This window comes from Pseudophryne corroboree, chromosome 6, assembly GCF_028390025.1.
Source record: "Pseudophryne corroboree isolate aPseCor3 chromosome 6, aPseCor3.hap2, whole genome shotgun sequence".
NCBI lineage: Eukaryota > Metazoa > Chordata > Amphibia > Anura > Myobatrachidae > Pseudophryne > Pseudophryne corroboree.
Genome location: NC_086449.1, coordinates 836,673,559 through 836,694,482, shown reverse-complemented (window position 1 = coordinate 836,694,482; position 20,924 = coordinate 836,673,559).

Genomic DNA, 20,924 nt, shown 5'->3' with positions numbered 1-20,924 from the left:
ACAACTAAATTCCTTCTTCCTCTTGTACCCAAGCTCCCGCAAACCACACCACCAACTCCCTCAGTGTCAATTTCCTCCTTAGACAGGAACGCCAATAGTCCTGCAGGCCATGTCACTGGCAAGTCTGACAAACTTCTGTTTATATACCTGATACTGTGCACAATCCAGTGTACTCCAGACTGTATTTACTCTACTAGAGCTTCTGTTTATGTACCTGATACTGTGCACAATCCGGTGTACTCCAGACTGTATTTACTCTACTAGAGATTCTGTTTATATACCTGATACTGTGCACAATCCGGTGTACTCCAGCCTGTATTTACTCTACTAGAGCTTCTGTTTATGTACCTGATACTGTGCACAATCCAGTGTACTCCAGCCTGTATTTACTCTACTAGAGCTTCTGTTTATGTACCTGATACTGTGCACAATCCGGTGTACTCCAGCCTGTATATACTCTACTAGAGCTTCTGTTTATGTGCCTGGTACTGTGCACAATCCGGTGTACTCCAGCCTGTATTTACTCTACTAGAGCTTCTGTTTATGTACCTGATACTGTGCACAATCCAGTGTACTCCAGTCTGTATATACTCTACTAGAGCTTCTGTTTATGTACCTGATACTGTGCACAATCCAGTGTACTCCAGCCTGTATATACTCTACTAGAGCTTCTGTTTATGTACCTGATACTGTGCACAATCCGGTGTACTCCAGCCTGTATATACTCTACTAGAGCTTCTGTTTATGTGCCTGGTACTGTGCACAATCCGGTGTACTCCAGCCTGTATTTACTCTACTAGAGCTTCTGTTTATGTACCTGATACTGTGCACAATCCAGTGTACTCCAGTCTGTATATACTCTACTAGAGCTTCTGTTTATGTACCTGATACTGTGCACAATCCAGTGTACTCCAGCCTGTATATACTCTACTAGAGCTTCTGTTTATGTACCTGATACTGTGCACAATCCAGTGTACTCCAGCCTGTATATACTCTACTAGAGCTTCTGTTTATGTACCTGATACTGTGCACAATCCAGTGTACTCCAGCCTGTATTTACTCTACTAGAGCTTCTGTTTATGTACCTGATACTGTGCACAATCCGGTGTACTCCAGCCTGTATTTACTCTACTAGAGCTTCTGTTTATATACCTGATACTGTGCACAATCCGGAGTACTCCAGACTGTATTTACTCTACTAGAGCTTCTGTTTATGTACCTGATACTGTGCACAATCCGGTGTACTCCAGCCTGTATTTACTCTACTAGAGCTTCTGTTTATATACCTGATACTGTGCACAATCCGGTGTACTCCAGCCTGTATTTACTCTACTAGAGCTTCTGTTTATGTACCTGATACTGTGCACAATCCGGAGTACTCCAGCCTGTACTTACTCTACTAGAGCTTCTGTTTATGTACCTGATACTGTGCACAATCCAGTGTACTCCAGCCTGTATTTACTCTACTAGAGCTTCTGTTTATGTACCTGATACTGTGCACAATCCGGTGTACTCCAGCCTGTATTTACTCTACTAGAGCTTCTGTTTATGTACCTGATACTGTGCACAATCCGGTGTACTCCAGCCTGTATTTACTCTACTAGAGCTTCTGTGTATGTACCTGATACTGTGCACAATCCGGTGTACTCCAGCCTGTATTTACTCTACTAGAGCTTCTGTGTATGTACCTGATACTGTGCACTATCCAATGTACTCCAGCCTGTATTTACTCTACTAGAGCTTCTGTTTATGTACCTGATACTGTGCACAATCCGGTGTACTCCAGCCTGTATTTACTCTACTAGAGCTTCTGTTTATGTACCTGATACTGTGCACAATCCGGTGTACTCCAGCCTGTATTTACTCTACTAGAGCTTCTGTTTATGTCCCTGATACTGTGCACAATCCAGTGTACTCCAGCCTGTATTTACTCTACTAGAGCTTCTGTTTATGTACCTGATACTGTGCACAATCCGGTGTACTCCAGCCTGTATTTACTCTACTGGAGCTTCTGTGTATGTACCTGATACTGTGCACAATCCGGTGTACTCCAGCCTGTATTTACTCTACTAGAGCTTCTGTTTATGTACCTGATACTGTGCACAATCCGGAGTACTCCAGCCTGTATTTACTCTACTAGAGCTTCTGTGTATGTACCTGATACTGTGCACAATCCGGTGTACTCCAGCCTGTATTTACTCTCCTAGAGCTTCTGTTTATATACCTGATACTGTGCACAATCCAGTGTACTCCAGCCTGTATTTACTCTACTAGAGCTTCTGTTTATGTACCTGATACTGTGCACAATCCGGAGTACTCCAGCCTGTATTTACTCTCCTAGAGCTTCTGTTTATGTACCTGATACTGTGCACAATCCAGTGTACTCCAGCCTGTATTTACTCTACTAGAGCTTCTGTTTATGTACCTGATACTGTGCACAATCCGGTGTACTCCAGCCTGTATTTACTCTACTAGAGCTTCTGTTTATGTACCTGATACTGTGCACAATCCGGTGTACTCCAGCCTGTATTTACTCTACTAGAGCTTCTGTTTATATACCTGATACTGTGCACAATCCGGTGTACTCCAGCCTGTATTTACTAGAGCTTCTGTTTATGTACCTGATACTGTGCACAATCCAGTGTACTCCAGCCTGTATTTACTCTACTAGAGCTTCTGTTTATGTACCTGATACTGTGCACAATCCGGTGTACTCCAGCCTGTATATACTCTACTAGAGCTTCTGTTTATGTACCTGATACTGTGCACAATCCGGTGTACTCCAGCCTGTATTTACTCTACTAGAGCTTCTGTGTATGTACCTGATACTGTGCACAATCCGGTGTACTCCAGCCTGTATTTACTCTACTAGAGCTTCTGTTTATATACCTGATACTGTGCACAATCCGGTGTACTCCAGCCTGTATTTACTCTACTAGAGCTTCTGTTTATGTACCTGATACTGTGCACAATCCGGTGTACTCCAGCCTGTATTTACTCTACTAGAGCTTCTGTTTATGTGCCTGATACTGTGCACAATCCGGTGTACTCCAGCCTGTATTTACTCTACTAGAACTTCTGTTTATGTACCTGATACTGTGCACAATCCGGTGTACTCCAGCCTGTATTTACTCTACTAGAGCTTCTGTTTATGTACCTGATACTGTGCACAATCCGGTGTACTCCAGCCTGTATTTACTCTACTAGAGCTTCTGTGTATGTACCTGATACTGTGCACAATCCGGTGTACTCCAGCCTGTATTTACTCTACTAGAGCTTCTGTTTATGTACCTGATACTGTGCACAATCCAGTGTACTCCAGCCTGTATTTACTCTACTAGAGCTTCTGTTTATATACCTGATACTGTGCACAATCCAGTGTACTCCAGCCTGTATTTACTCTACTAGAGCTTCTGTTTATATACCTGATACTGTGCACAATCCGGTGTACTCCAGCCTGTATTTACTCTACTAGAGCTTCTGTTTATGTACCTGATACTGTGCACAATCCGGTGTACTCCAGCCTGTATTTACTCTACTAGAGCTTCTGTGTATGTACCTGATACTGTGCACAATCCGGTGTACTCCAGCCTGTATATACTCTACTAGAACATCTGTTTATGTACCTGATACTGTGCACAATCCGGTGTACTCCAGCCTGTATTTACTCTACTAGAGATTCTGTTTATGTACCTAATACTGTGCACAATCCGGTGTACTCCAGCCTGTATTTACTCTACTAGAGCTTCTGTTTATATACCTGATACTGTGCACAATCCGGTGTACTCCAGCCTGTATTTACTCTACTAGAGCTTCTGTGTATGTACCTGATACTGTGCACAATCCAGTGTACTCCAGCCTGTATTTACTCTACTAGAGCTTCTGTTTATGTACCTGATACTGTGCACAATCCGGTGTACTCCAGCCTGTATTTACTCTACTAGAGCTTCTGTTTATATACCTGATACTGTGCACAATCCGGTGTACTCCAGCCTGTATTTACTCTACTAGAGCTTCTGTTTATATACCTGATACTGTGCACAATCCGGTGTACTCCAGCCTGTATTTACTCTACTAGAGCTTCTGTTTATGTACCTGATACTGTGCACAATCCGGTGTACTCCAGCCTATATTCACTCTACTAGAGCTTCTGTGTATGTACCTGATACTGTGCACAATCCGTTGTACTCCAGCCTGTATTTACTCTACTAGAGCTTCTGTTTATGTACCTGATACTGTGCACAATCCGTTGTACTCCAGCCTGTATTTACTCTACTAGAGCTTCTGTGTATGTACCTGATACTGTGCACAATCCGGTGTACTCCAGCCTATATTCACTCTACTAGAGCTTCTGTGTATGTACCTGATACTGTGCACAATCCGGTGTACTCCAGCCTGTATTTACTCTACTAGAACATCTGTTTATATACCTGATACTGTGCACAATCCGGTGTACTCCAGCCTGTATTTACTCTACTAGAGCTTCTGTTTATGTACCTGATACTGTGCACAATCCGGTGTACTCCAGCCTGTATTTACTCTACTAGAGCTTCTGTGTATGTACCTGATACTGTGCACAATCCGGTGTACTCCAGTCTGTATTCACTCTACTAGAGCTTCTGTTTATGTACCTGATACTGTGCACAATCCGGTGTACTCCAGCCTGTATTCACTCTACTAGAGCTTCTGTTTATGTCCCTGATACTGTGCACAATCCGGAGTACTCCAGCCTGTATTTACTCTACTAGAGCTTCTGTTTATGTACCTGATACTGTGCACAATCCGGTGTACTCCAGCCTGTATTTACTCTACTAGAGCTTCTGTGTATGTACCTGATACTGTGCACAATCCGGTGTACTCCAGTCTGTATTCACTCTACTAGAGCTTCTGTTTATGTACCTGATACTGTGCACAATCCAGTGTACTCCAGCCTGTATTCACTCTACTAGAGCTTCTGTTTATGTCCCTGATACTGTGCACAATCCGGAGTACTCCAGCCTGTATTTACTCTACTAGAGCTTCTGTTTATGTACCTGATACTGTGCACAATCCGGTGTTCTCCAGCCTGTATTTACTCTACTAGAGCTTCTGTTTATATACCTGATACTGTGCACAATCCGGTGTACTCCAGCCTGTATTTACTCTACTAGAGCTTCTGTTTATATACCTGATACTGTGCACAATCCGGTGTACTCCAGCCTGTATTTACTCTACTAGAGCTTCTGTTTATGTACCTGATACTGTGCACAATCCGGTGTACTCCAGCCTGTATTTACTCTACTAGAGCTTCTGTTTATATACCTGATACTGTGCACAATCCGGTGTACTCCAGCCTGTATTTACTCTACTAGAGCTTCTGTTTATGTCCCTGATACTGTGCACAATCCGGTGTAGTCCAGCCTGTATTTACTCTACTAGAGCTTCTGTTTATATACCTGATACTGTGCACAATCCGGTGTACTCCAGCCTGTATTTACTCTACTAGAGCTTCTGTTTATGTACCTGATACTGTGCACAATCCGGTGTACTCCAGCCTGTATTTACTCTACTAGAGCTTCTATTTATGTACCTGATACTGTGCACAATCCGGTGTACTCCAGCCTGTATTTACTCTACTAGAGCTTCTGTTTATGTACCTGATACTGTGCACAATCCGGTGTACTCCAGCCTGTATTTACTCTACTGGAGCTTCTGTTTATGTACCTGATACTGTGCACAATCCGGTGTACTCCAGCCTGTATTTACTCTACTAGAACATCTGTTTATATACCTGATACTGTGCACAATCCGGTGTAGTCCAGCCTGTATTTACTCTACTAGAGCTTCTGTTTATGTACCTGATACTGTGCACAATCCGGTGTAGTCCAGCCTGTATTTACTCTACTAGAGCTTCTGTTTATGTACCTGGTACTGTGCACAATCCGGTGTACTCCAGCCTGTATTTACTCTACTAGAGCTTCTGTTTATGTACCTGATACTGTGCACAATCCGGTGTACTCCAGCGTCTATTTACTCTACTAGAGCTTCTGTTTATGTACCTGATACTGTGCACAATCCGGTGTTCTCCAGCCTGTATTTACTCTACTAGAGCTTCTGTTTATATACCTGATACTGTGCACAATCCGGTGTACTCCAGCCTGTATTTACTCTACTAGAGCTTCTGTTTATGTACCTGATACTGTGCACAATCCGGTGTACTCCAGCCTGTATTTACTCTACTAGAGCTTCTGTTTTTGTCCCTGATACTGTGCACAATCCGGTGTACTCCAGCCTGTATTTACTCTACTAGAGCTTCTGTTTATGTACCTGATACTGTGCACAATCCGGTGTACTCCAGCCTGTATTTACTCTACTAGAGCTTCTGTTTATATACCTGATACTGTGCACAATCCGGTGTACTCCAGCCTGTATTTACTCTACTAGAGCTTCTGTTTATGTACCTGATACTGTGCACAATCCGGTGTACTCCAGCCTGTATTTACTCTACTAGAGCTTCTGTTTATGTACCTGATACTGTGCACAATCCGGTGTACTCCAGCCTGTATTTACTCTACTAGAGCTTCTGTTTATGTACCTGATACTGTGCACAATCCGGTGTACTCCAGCCTGTATTTACTCTACTAGAGCTTCTGTTTATATACCTGATACTGTGCACAATCCGGTGTACTCCAGCCTGTATTTACTAGAGCTTCTGTTTATATACCTGATACTGTGCACAATCTGGTGTACTCCAGCCTGTATTCACTCTACTAGAGCTTCTGTTTATGTGCCTGATACTGTGCACAATCCGGTGTACTCCAGCCTGTATTTACTCTACTGGAGCTTCTGTTTATATACCTGATACTGTGCACAATCCGGTGTACTCCAGCCTGTATTTACTCTACTAGAGCTTCTGTTTATGTACCTGATACTGTGCACAATCCGGTGTACTCCAGCCTGTATTTACTCTACTAGAGCTTCTGTTTATGTACCTGATACTGTGCACAATCCGGTGTACTCCAGCCTGTACTTACTCTACTAGAGCTTCTGTTTATGTACCTGATACTGTGCACAATCCGGTGTACTCCAGCCTGTACTTACTCTACTAGAGCTTCTGTTTATATATCTGATACTGTGCACAATCCGGTGTACTCCAGCGTCTATTTACTCTACTAGAGCTTCTGTTTATGTACCTGATACTGTGCACAATCCGGTGTACTCCAGCCTGTATTTACTCTACTAGAGCTTCTGTTTATATACCTGATACTGTGCACAATCCGGTGTACTCCAGCCTGTATTCACTCTACTAGAGCTTCTGTTTATATACCTGATACTGTGCACAATCCAGAGTACTCCAGCCTGTATATACTCTACTAGAGCTTCTGTTTATATACCTGATACTGTGCACAATCCGGTGTACTCCAGCCTGTATTCACTCTACTAGAGCTTCTGTTTATATATCTGATACTGTGCACAATCCGGTGTACTCCAGCGTCTATTTACTCTACTAGAGCTTCTGTTTATGTACCTGATACTGTGCACAATCCGGTGTACTCCAGCCTGTACTTACTCTACTAGAGCTTCTGTTTATGTCCCTGATACTGTGCACAATCCGGTGTACTCCAGCCTGTATTCACTCTACTAGAGCTTCTGTTTATGTACCTGATACTGTGCACAATCCGGTGTACTCCAGCCTGTATTTACTCTACTAGAGCTTCTGTTTATATACCTGATACTGTGCACAATCCGGTGTACTCCAGCCTGTATTCACTCTACTAGAGCTTCTGTTTATGTACCTGATACTGTGCACAATCCGGTGTACTCCAGCCTGTATTTACTCTACTAGAGCTTCTGTTTATGTACCTGATACTGTGCACAATCCGGTGTACTCCAGCCTGTATTTACTCTACTAGAGCTTCTGTTTATGTACCTGATACTGTGCACTATCCGGTGTACTCCAGCCTGTATTTACTCTACTAGAGCTTCTGTTTATATACCTGATACTGTGCACAATCCGGTGTACTCCAGCCTGTATATACTCTACTAGAGCTTCTGTTTATATACCTGATACTGTGCACAATCCGGTGTACTCCAGCGTCTATTTACTCTACTAGAGCTTCTGTTTATGTACCTGATACTGTGCACAATCCGGTGTACTCCAGCCTGTATTTACTCTACTAGAGCTTCTGTGTATGTACCTGATACTGTGCACAATCCGGTGTACTCCAGCCTGTATTTACTCTACTAGAGCTTCTGTTTATATACCTGATACTGTGCACAATCCGGTGTACTCCAGCCTGTATTTACTCTACTAGAGCTTCTGTTTATGTACCTGATACTGTGCACAATCCGGTGTACTCCAGCCTGTATATACTCTACTAGAGCTTCTGTTTATATACCTGATACTGTGCACAATCCGGAGTACTCCAGCCTGTATTTACTCTACTAGAGCTTCTGTTTATGTACCTGATACTGTGCACAATCCGGTGTACTCCAGCCTGTATTTACTCTACTAGAGCTTCTGTGTATGTACCTGATACTGTGCACAATCCGGTGTACCCCAGCCTGTATTTACTCTACTAGAGCTTCTGTTTATATACCTGATACTGTGCACAATCCGGTGTACTCCAGCCTGTATTTACTCTACTAGAGCTTCTGTTTATGTACCTGATACTGTGCACAATCCAGTGTACTCCAGCCTGTATTTACTATACTAGAGCTTCTGTTTATGTACCTGATACTGTGCACAATCCGGTGTACTCCAGCCTGTATTTACTCTACTAGAGCTTCTGTTTATGTACCTGATACTGTGCACAATCCGGTGTACTCCAGCCTGTATATACTCTACTAGAGCTTCTGTTTATATACCTGATACTGTGCACAATCCGGTGTACTCCAGCGTCTATTTACTCTACTAGAGCTTCTGTTTATGTACCTGATACTGTGCACAATCCGGTGTACTCCAGCCTGTATTTACTCTACTAGAGCTTCTGTGTATGTACCTGATACTGTGCACAATCCGGTGTACTCCAGCCTGTATTTACTCTACTAGAGCTTCTGTTTATATACCTGATACTGTGCACAATCCGGTGTACTCCAGCCTGTATTTACTCTACTAGAGCTTCTGTTTATGTACCTGATACTGTGCACAATCCGGTGTACTCCAGCCTGTATATACTCTACTAGAGCTTCTGTTTATATACCTGATACTGTGCACAATCCGGAGTACTCCAGCCTGTATTTACTCTACTAGAGCTTCTGTTTATATACCTGGTACTGTGCACAATCCGGTGTACTCCAGCCTGTATTTACTCTACTAGAGCTTCTGTTTATATACCTGATACTGTGCACAATCCGGTGTACTCCAGCCTGTATTTACTCTACTAGAGCTTCTGTTTATGTACCTGATACTGTGCACAATCCGGTGTACTCCAGCCTGTATTTACTCTACTAGAGCTTCTGTTTATGTACCTGATACTGTGCACAATCCGGTGTACTCCAGCCTGTATTTACTATACTAGAGCTTCTGTTTATGTACCTGATACTGTGCACAATCCGGTGTACTCCAGCCTGTATTTACTCTACTAGAGCTTCTGTTTATATACCTGATACTGTGCACAATCCGGTGTACTCCAGCCTGTATTTACTATACTAGAGCTTCTGTTTATGTACCTGATACTGTGCACAATCCGGTGTACTCCAGCCTGTATTTACTCTACTAGAGCTTCTGTTTATGTACCTGATACTGTGCACAATCCAGTGTACTCCAGCCTGTATTTACTATACTAGAGCTTCTGTTTATGTACCTGATACTGTGCACAATCCAGTGTACTCCAGCCTGTATTTACTATACTAGAGCTTCTGTTTATGTACCTGATACTGTGCACAATCCAGTGTACTCCAGCCTGTATTTACTCTACTAGAGCTTCTGTTTATGTACCTGATACTGTGCACAATCCAGTGTACTCCAGCCTGTATTTACTCTACTAGAGCTTCTGTTTATATACCTGATACTGTGCACAATCCGGTGTACTCCAGCCTGTATTTACTCTACTAGAGCTTCTGTGTATGTACCTGATACTGTGCACAATCCGGTGTACTCCAGCCTGTATTCACTCTACTAGAGCTTCTGTTTATGTGCCTGATACTGTGCACAATCCGGTGTACTCCAGCCTGTATTTACTCTACTAGAGCTTCTGTTTATGTACCTGATACTGTGCACAATCCGGTGTACTCCAGCCTGTATTTACTCTACTAGAGCTTCTGTTTATGTACCTGATACTGTGCACAATCCAGTGTACTCCAGCCTGTATTTACTCTACTAGAGCTTCTGTTTATGTACCTGATACTGTGCACAATCCGGAGTACTCCAGCCTGTATTTACTCTACTAGAGCTTCTGTTTATGTACCTGATACTGTGCACAATCCGGAGTACTCCAGCCTGTATTTACTCTACTAGAGCTTCTGTTTATGTACCTGATACTGTGCACAATCCGGTGTACTCCAGCCTGTATTTACTCTACTAGAGCTTCTGTTTATGTACCTGATACTGTGCACAATCCGGTGTACTCCAGCCTGTATTTACTCTACTAGAGCTTCTGTTTATATACCTGATACTGTGCACAATCCGGTGTACTCCAGCCTGTATTTACTCTACTAGAGCTTCTGTTTATATACCTGATACTGTGCACAATCCAGTGTACTCCAGCCTGTATTTACTCTACTAGAGCTTCTGTTTATATACCTGATACTGTGCACAATCCGGTGTACTCCAGCCTGTATTTACTCTACTAGAGCTTCTGTTTATGTACCTGATACTGTGTACAATCCAGTGTACTCCAGCCTGTATTTACTCTACTAGAGCTTCTGTTTATGTACCTGATACTGTGCACAATCCAGTGTACTCCAGCCTGTATTTACTCTACTAGAGCTTCTGTTTATGTACCTGATACTGTGCACAATCCGGTGTACTCCAGCCTGTATTTACTCTACTAGAGCTTCTGTTTATGTACCTGATACTGTGCACAATCCGGTGTACTCCAGCCTGTATTTACTCTACTAGAGCTTCTGTTTATATACCTGATACTGTGTACAATCCGGTGTACTCCAGCCTGTATTTACTCTACTAGAGCTTCTGTTTATGTCCCTGATACTGTGCACAATCCGGTGTACTCCAGCCTGTATTTACTCTACTAGAGCTTCTGTTTATATACCTGATACTGTGCACAATCCGGTGTACTCCAGCCTGTATTCACTCTACTAGAGCTTCTGTTTATATATCTGATACTGTGCACAATCCGGTGTACTCCAGCCTGTATTCACTCTACTAGAGCTTCTGTTTATGTACCTGATACTGTGCACAATCCGGTGTACTCCAGCCTGTATTTACTCTACTAGAGCTTCTGTTTATATACCTGATACTGTGCACAATCCGGTGTACTCCAGCCTGTATTTACTCTACTAGAGCTTCTGTTTATATACCTGATACTGTGCACAATCCGGTGTACTCCAGCCTGTATTTACTCTACTAGAGCTTCTGTTTATGTACCTGATACTGTGCACAATCCGGTGTACTCCAGCCTGTATTTACTCTACTAGAGCTTCTGTTTATATACCTGATACTGTGCACAATCCGGTGTACTCCAGCCTGTATTTACTCTACTAGAGCTTCTGTTTATATACCTGATACTGTGCACAATCCGGTGTACTCCAGCCTGTATTTACTCTACTAGAGCTTCTGTGTATGTACCTGATACTGTGCACAATCCGGTGTACTCCAGCCTGTATTTACTCTACTAGAGCTTCTGTTTATGTACCTGATACTGTGCACAATCCGGTGTACTCCAGTCTGTATTTACTCTACTAGAGCTTCTGTTTATGTACCTGATACTGTGCACAATCCGGTGTACTCCAGTCTGTATTTACTCTACTAGAGCTTCTGTGTATATACCTGATACTGTGCACAATCCGGTGTACTCCAGCCTGTATTTACTCTACTAGAGCTTCTGTTTATGTACCTGATATTGTGCACAATCCGGTGTACTCCAGCCTGTATTTACTCTACTAGAGCTTCTGTGTATGTACCTGATACTGTGCACAATCCAGTGTACTCCAGCCTGTATTTACTAGAGCTTCTGTTTATGTACCTGATACTGTGCACAATCCGGTGTACTCCAGCCTGTATTCACTCTACTAGAGCTTCTGTTTATGTACCTGATACTGTGCACAATCCGGTGTACTCCAGCCTGTATTCACTCTACTAGAGCTTCTGTTTATATATCTGATACTGTGCACAATCCGGTGTACTCCAGCCTGTATTTACTCTACTAGAGCTTCTGTTTATGTACCTGATACTGTGCACAATCCGGTGTACTCCAGCCTGTATATACTCTACTAGAGCTTCTGTTTATGTACCTGATACTGTGCACAATCCGGTGTACTCCAGCCTGTATTTACTCTACTAGAGCTTCTGTGTATGTACCTGATACTGTGCACAATCCGGTGTACTCCAGCCTGTATTCACTCTACTAGAGCTTCTGTTTATGTACCTGATACTGTGCACAATCCGGTGTACTCCAGCCTGTATTCACTCTACTAGAGCTTCTGTTTATATATCTGATACTGTGCACAATCCGGTGTACTCCAGCCTGTATTTACTCTACTAGAGCTTCTGTTTATGTACCTGATACTGTGCACAATCCGGTGTACTCCAGCCTGTATATACTCTACTAGAGCTTCTGTTTATGTACCTGATACTGTGCACAATCCGGTGTACTCCAGCCTGTATTTACTCTACTAGAGCTTCTGTGTATGTACCTGATACTGTGCACAATCCAGTGTACTCCAGCCTGTATTCACTCTACTAGAGCTTCTGTTTATATACCTGATACTGTGCACAATCCGGTGTACTCCAGCCTGTATTTACTCTACTAGAGCTTCTGTTTATGTACCTGATACTGTGCACAATCCGGTGTACTCCAGCCTGTATTTACTCTACTAGAGCTTCTGTTTATGTACCTGATACTGTGCACAATCCGGTGTACTCCAGCCTGTATTTACTCTACTAGAGCTTCTGTTTATGTACCTGATACTGTGCACAATCCGGAGTACTCCAGCCTGTATTTACTCTACTAGAGCTTCTGTTTATATACCTGATACTGTGCACAATCCAGTGTACTCCAGCCTGTATTTACTCTACTAGAGCTTCTGTTTATGTACCTGATAATGTGCACAATCCAGTGTACTCCAGCCTGTATTTACTCTACTAGAGCTTCTGTTTATGTACCTGATACTGTGCACAATCCGGTGTACTCCAGCCTGTATTTACTCTACTAGAGCTTCTGTTTATGTACCTGATACTGTGCACAATCCGGTGTACTCCAGCCTGTATATACTCTACTAGAGCTTCTGTTTATGTACCTGATACTGTGCACAATCCGGAGTACTCCAGCCTGTATTTACTCTACTAGAGCTTCTGTTTATGTACCTGATATTGTGCACAATCCCGTGTACTCCAGCCTGTATTTACTCTACTAGAGCTTCTGTTTATGTACCTGATACTGTGCACAATCCGGTGTACTCCAGCCTGTATTTACTCTACTAGAGCTTCTGTTTATGTACCTGATACTGTGCACAATCCGGTGTACTCCAGCCTGTATTTACTCTACTAGAGCTTCTGTTTATGTACCTGATACTGTGCACAATCCGGTGTACTCCAGCCTGTATTTACTCTACTAGAGCTTCTGTGTATGTACCTGATACTGTGCACAATCCGGTGTACTCCAGCCTGTATATACTCTACTAGAGATTCTGTTTATATACCTGATACTGTGCACAATCCGGTGTACTCCAGCCTGTATTTACTCTTTTCTGTTTATGTACCTGGTACTGTGCACAATCCGGTGTACTCCAGCCTGTATATACTCTACTAGAGCTTCTGTGTATGTACCTGATACTGTGCACAATCCGGTGTACTCCAGCCTGTATATACTCTACTAGAGCTTCTGTTTATATATCTGATACTGTGCACAATCCGGTGTACTCCAGCCTGTATTCACTCTACTAGAGCTTCTGTTTATATACCTGATACTGTGCACAATCCGGTGTACTCCAGCCTGTATTTACTCTACTAGAGATTCTGTTTATGTACCTGATACTGTGCACAATCCGGTGTACTCCAGCCTGTATTTACTCTACTAGAGCTTCTGTTTATATACCTGATACTGTGCACAATCCGGTGTACTCCAGCCTGTATTTACTCTACTAGAGCTTCTGTTTATGTACCTGATACTGTGCACAATCCAGTGTACTCCAGCCTGTATTTACTCTACTAGAGCTTCTGTTTATGTACCTGATACTGTGCACAATCCAGTGTACTCCAGCCTGTATTTACTCTACTAGAGCTTCTGTTTATGTACCTGATACTGTGCACAATCCGGAGTACTCCAGCCTGTATTTACTCTACTAGAGCTTCTGTTTATGTACCTGATACTGTGCACAATCCAGTGTACTCCAGCCTGTATTTACTCTACTGGAGCTTCTGTTTATGTACCTGATACTGTGCACAATCCAGTGTACTCCAGCCTGTATATACTCTACTAGAGCTTCTGTTTATGTACCTGATACTGTGCACAATCCAGTGTACTCCAGCCTGTATATACTCTACTAGAGATTCTGTTTATGTACCTGATACTGTGCACAATCCGGTGTACTCCAGCCTGTATTTACTCTACTAGAGCTTCTGTTTATGTACCTGATACTGTGCACAATCCAGTGTACTCCAGTCTGTATATACTCTACTAGAGCTTCTGTTTATATACCTGATACTGTGCACAATCCGGTGTACTCCAGCCTGTATTCACTCTACTAGAGATTCTGTTTATATACCTGATACTGTGCACAATCCGGTGTACTCCAGCCTGTATTCACTCTACTAGAGCTTCTGTTTATATACCTGATACTGTGCACAATCCGGTGTACTCCAGCCTGTATTTACTCTACTAGAGCTTCTGTTTATGTGCCTGGTACTGTGCACAATCCAGTGTACTCCAGCCTGTATTTACTCTACTAGAGCTTCTGTTTATATACCTGATACTGTGCACAATCCGGTGTACTCCAGCCTGTATATACTCTACTAGAGCTTCTGTTTATATACCTGATACTGTGCACAATCCAGTGTACTCCAGCCTGTATTCACTCTACTAGAGATTCTGTTTATATACCTGATACTGTGCACAATCCGGTGTACTCCAGCCTGTATTTACTCTACTAGAGCTTCTGTTTATGTACCTGATACTGTGCACAATCCGGTGTACTCCAGCCTGTATTCACTCTACTAGAGATTCTGTTTATATACCTGATACTGTGCACAATCCGGTGTACTCCAGCCTGTATTTACTCTACTAGAGCTTCTGTTTATGTACCTGATACTGTGCACAATCCGGTGTACTCCAGCCTGTATTCACTCTACTAGAGCTTCTGTTTATGTGCCTGGTACTGTGCACTATCCGGTGTACTCCAGCCTGTATTTACTCTACTAGAGCTTCTGTTTATGTACCTGATACTGTGCACAATCCGGTGTACTCCAGCCTGTATTCACTCTACTAGAGCTTCTGTTTATATACCTGATACTGTGCACAATCCGGTGTACTCCAGCCTGTATTTACTCTACTAGAGCTTCTGTTTATGTGCCTGGTACTGTGCACAATCCGGTGTACTCCAGCCTGTATTTACTCTACTAGAGCTTCTGTTTATGTACCTGGTACTGTGCACAATCCGGAGTACTCCAGCCTGTATTTACTCTACTAGAGCTTCTGTTTATATACCTGATACTGTGCACAATCCGGTGTACTCCAGCCTGTATTTACTCTACTAGAGCTTCTGTTTATATACCTGATACTGTGCACAATCCGGTGTACTCCAGCCTGTATATACTCTACTAGAGCTTCTGTTTATATACCTGATACTGTGCACAATCCAGTGTACTCCAGCCTGTATTTACTCTACTAGAGCTTCTGTTTATATACCTGATACTGTGCACAATCCAGTGTACTCCAGCCTGTATTTACTCTACTAGAGCTTCTGTGTATGTACCTGATACTGTGCACAATCCGGTGTACTCCAGCCTGTATTTACTCTACTAGAGCTTCTGTTTATGTACCTGATACTGTGCACAATCCAGTGTACTCCAGCCTGTATTTACTCTACTAGAGCTTCTGTTTATGTACCTGATACTGTGCACAATCCGGTGTAGTCCAGCCTGTATTTACTCTACTAGAGCTTCTGTTTATGTACCTGATACTGTGCACAATCCAGTGTACTCCAGCCTGTATTTACTCTACTAGAGCTTCTGTTTATGTACCTGATACTGTGCACAATCCGGTGTAGTCCAGCCTGTATTTACTCTACTAGAGCTTCTGTTTATGTACCTGATACTGTGCACAATCCAGTGTACTCCAGCCTGTATTTACTCTACTAGAGCTTCTGTTTATGTACCTGATACTGTGCACAATCCGGTGTACTCCAGCCTGTATTTACTCTCCTAGAGCTTCTGTTTATGTACCTGATACTGTGCACAATCCGGTGTACTCCAGCCTGTATTTACTCTACTAGAGCTTCTGTGTATGTACCTGATACTGTGCACAATCCAGTGTACTCCAGCCTGTATTTACTCTACTAGAGCTTCTGTTTATGTACCTGATACTGTGCACAATCCGGTGTACTCCAGCCTGTATTTACTCTCCTAGAGCTTCTGTTTATGTACCTGATACTGTGCACAATCCGGTGTACTCCAGCCTGTATTTACTCTACTAGAGCTTCTGTGTATGTACCTGATACTGTGCACAATCCGGTGTACTCCAGCCTGTATTTACTCTACTAGAGCTTCTGTTTATGTACCTGATACTGTGCACAATCCGGTGTACTCCAGCCTGTATTTACTCTACTAGAGCTTCTGTTTATGTGCCTGGTACTGTGCACTATCCGGTGTACTCCAGCCTGTATTCACTCTACTAGAGCTTCTGTTTATATACCTGATACTGTGCACAATCCGGTGTACTCCAGCCTGTATTTACTCTACTAGAGCTTCTGTTTATGTACCTGATACTGTGCACAATCCAGTGTACTCCAGCCTGTATTTACTCTACTAGAGCTTCTGTTTATATACCTGATACTGTGCACAATCCGGTGTACTCCAGCCTGTATTTACTCTACTAGAGCTTCTGTTTATGTACCTGATACTGTGCACAATCCGGTGTACTCCAGCCTGTATTTACTCTACTAGAGCTTCTGTGTATGTACCTGATACTGTGCACAATCCGGTGTACTCCAGCCTGTATATACTCTACTAGAGATTCTGTTTATATACCTGATACTGTGCACAATCCGGTGTACTCCAGCCTGTATTTACTCTTTTCTGTTTATGTACCTGGTACTGTGCACAATCCGGTGTACTCCAGCCTGTATATACTCTACTAGAGCTTCTGTGTATGTACCTGATACTGTGCACAATCCGGTGTACTCCAGCCTGTATATACTCTACTAGAGCTTCTGTTTATATATCTGATACTGTGCACAATCCGGTGTACTCCAGCCTGTATTTACTCTACTAGAGCTTCTGTTTATGTACCTGATACTGTGCACAATCCGGTGTACTCCAGCCTGTATTCACTCTACTAGAGCTTCTGTTTATATACCTGATACTGTGCACAATCCAGTGTACTCCAGCCTGTATTTACTCTACTAGAGCTTCTGTTTATATACCTGATACTGTGCACAATCCGGTGTACTCCAGCCTGTATTTACTCTACTAGAGCTTCTGTGTATGTACCTGATACTGTGCACAATCCGGTGTACTCCAGCCTGTATTTACTCTACTAGAGCTTCTGTTTATGTACCTAATACTGTGCACAATCCGGTGTACTCCAGCCTGTATTTACTCTACTAGAGCTTCTGTTTATGTACCTAATACTGTGCACAATCCGGAGTACTCCAGCCTGTATTTACTCTACTAGAGCTTCTGTTTATGTACCTGATACTGTGCACAATCCGGAGTACTCCAGCCTGTATTTACTCTACTGGAGCTTCTGTTTATGTACCTGATACTGTGCACAATCCGGTGTACTCCAGCCTGTATTTACTCTACTAGAGCTTCTGTTTATGTACCTGATACTGTGCACAATCCGGTGTACTCCAGCCTGTATATACTCTACTAGAGCTTCTGTTTATGTACCTGATACTGTGCACAATCCAGTGTACTCCAGCCTGTATATACTCTACTAGAGCTTCTGTTTATATACCTGATACTGTGCACAATCCGGTGTACTCCAGCCTGTATTTACTCTACTAGAGCTTCTGTTTATGTACCTGATACTGTGCACAATCCGGTGTACTCCAGCCTGTATTTACTCTACTAGAGCTTCTGTTTATGTACCTGATACTGTGCACAATCCGGTGTACTCCAGCCTGTATTTACTCTACTAGAGCTTCTGTTTATGTACCTAATACTGTGCACAATCCGGTGTACTCCAGCCTGTATTTACTCTACTAGAGCTTCTGTTTATGTACCTGATACTGTGCACAATCCAGTGTACTCCAGCCTGTATATACTCTACTAGAGCTTCTGTTTATGTACCTGATACTGTGCACAATCCAGTGTACTCCAGCCTGTATATACTCTACTAGAGCTTCTGTTTATGTACCTGATACTGTGCACAATCCAGTGTACTCCAGCCTGTATATACTCTACTAGAGCTTCTGTTTATGTACCTGATACTGTGCACAATCCAGTGTACTCCAGCCTGTATATACTCTACTAGAGATTCTGTTTATGTACCTGATACTGTGCACAATCCAGTGTACTCCAGCCTGTATTTACTCTACTAGAGCTTCTGTTTATGTACCTGATACTGTGCACAATCCGGTGTACTCCAGCCTGTATTTACTCTACTAGAGCTTCTGTTTATGTACCTGATACTGTGCACAATCCAGTGTACTCCAGTCTGTATATACTCTACTAGAGCTTCTGTTTATATACCTGATACTGTGCACAATCCGGTGTACTCCAGCCTGTATTCACTCTACTAGAGATTCTGTTTATATACCTGATACTGTGCACAATCCGGTGTACTCCAGCCTGTATTCACTCTACTAGAGCTTCTGTTTATATACCTGATACTGTGCACAATCCGGTGTACTCCAGCCTGTATTTACTCTACTAGAGCTTCTGTTTATGTGCCTGGTACTGTGCACAATCCAGTGTACTCCAGCCTGTATTTACTCTACTAGAGCTTCTGTTTATGTGCCTGGTACTGTGCACTATCCGGTGTACTCCAGCCTGTATTCACTCTACTAGAGCTTCTGTTTATATACCTGATACTGTGCACAATCCGGTGTACTCCAGCCTGTATTTACTCTACTAGAGCTTCTGTTTATGTACCTGATACTGTGCACAATCCGGTGTACTCCAGCCTGTATTTACTCTACTAGAGCTTCTGTTTATGTACCTGATACTGTGCACAATCCGGTGTACTCCAGCCTGTATTTACTCTACTAGAGCTTCTGTTTATATACCTGATACTGTGCACAATCCGGTGTACTCCAGCCTGTATTTACTCTACTGGAGCTTCTGTTTATATACCTGATACTGTGCACAATCCAGTGTACTCCAGCCTGTATTTACTCTACTAGAGCTTCTGTGTATGTACCTGATACTGTGCACAATCCGGTGTACTCCAGCCTGTATTCACTCTACTAGAGATTCTGTTTATATACCTGATACTGTGCACAATCCGGTGTACTCCAGCCTGTATTTACTCTACTAGAGCTTCTGTTTATGTACCTGATACTGTGCACAATCCGGTGTACTCCAGCCTGTATTCACTCTACTAGAGATTCTGTTTATATACCTGATACTGTGCACAATCCGGTGTACTCCAGCCTGTATTTACTCTACTAGAGCTTCTGTTTATGTACCTGATACTGTGCACAATCCGGTGTACTCCAGCCTGTATATACTCTACTAGAGCTTCTGTTTATATACCTGATACTGTGCACAATCCGGTGTACTCCAGCCTGTATTTACTCTACTAGAGCTTCTGTTTATGTACCTGATACTGTGCACAATCCGGTGTACTCCAGCCTGTATTTACTCTACTAGAGCTTCTGTTTATGTACCTGATACTGTGCACAATCCAGTGTACTCCAGCCTGTATTCACTCTACTAGAGCTTCTGTTTATGTACCTGATACTGTGCACAATCCGGTGTACTCCAGCCTGTATTTACTCTACTAGAACTTCTGTTTATGTACCTGATACTGTGCACAATCCGGTGTACTCCAGCCTGTATTTACTCTACTAGAGCTTCTGTTTATATACCTGATACTGTGCACAATCCGGTGTACTCCAGCCTGTATTTACTCTACTAGAGCTTCTGTTTATGTACCTGATACTGTGCACAATCCGGTGTACTCCAGCCTGTATTCACTCTACTAGAGCTTCTGTTTATGTACCTGATACTGTGCACAATCCGGTGTACTCCAGCCTGTATTTACTCTACTAGAGCTTCTGTTTATGTACCTGATACTGTGCACAATCCGGTGTACTCCAGCCTGTATTTACTCTACTAGAGCTTCTGTTTATATACCTGATACTGTGCACAATCCGGTGTACTCCAGCCTGTATATACTCTACTAGAGATTCTGTTTATGTACCTGATACTGTGCACAATCCGGTGTACTCCAGCCTGTATTTACTCTACTAGAGCTTCTGTTTATATACCTGATACTGTGCACAATCCGGTGTACTCCAGCCTGTATTTACTCTACTAGAGCTTCTGTTTATGTACCTGATACTGTGTACAATCCGGTGTACTCCAGCCTGTATTTACTCTACTAGAGCTTCTGTTTATGTACCTGATACTGTGCACAATCCGGTGTACTCCAGCCTGT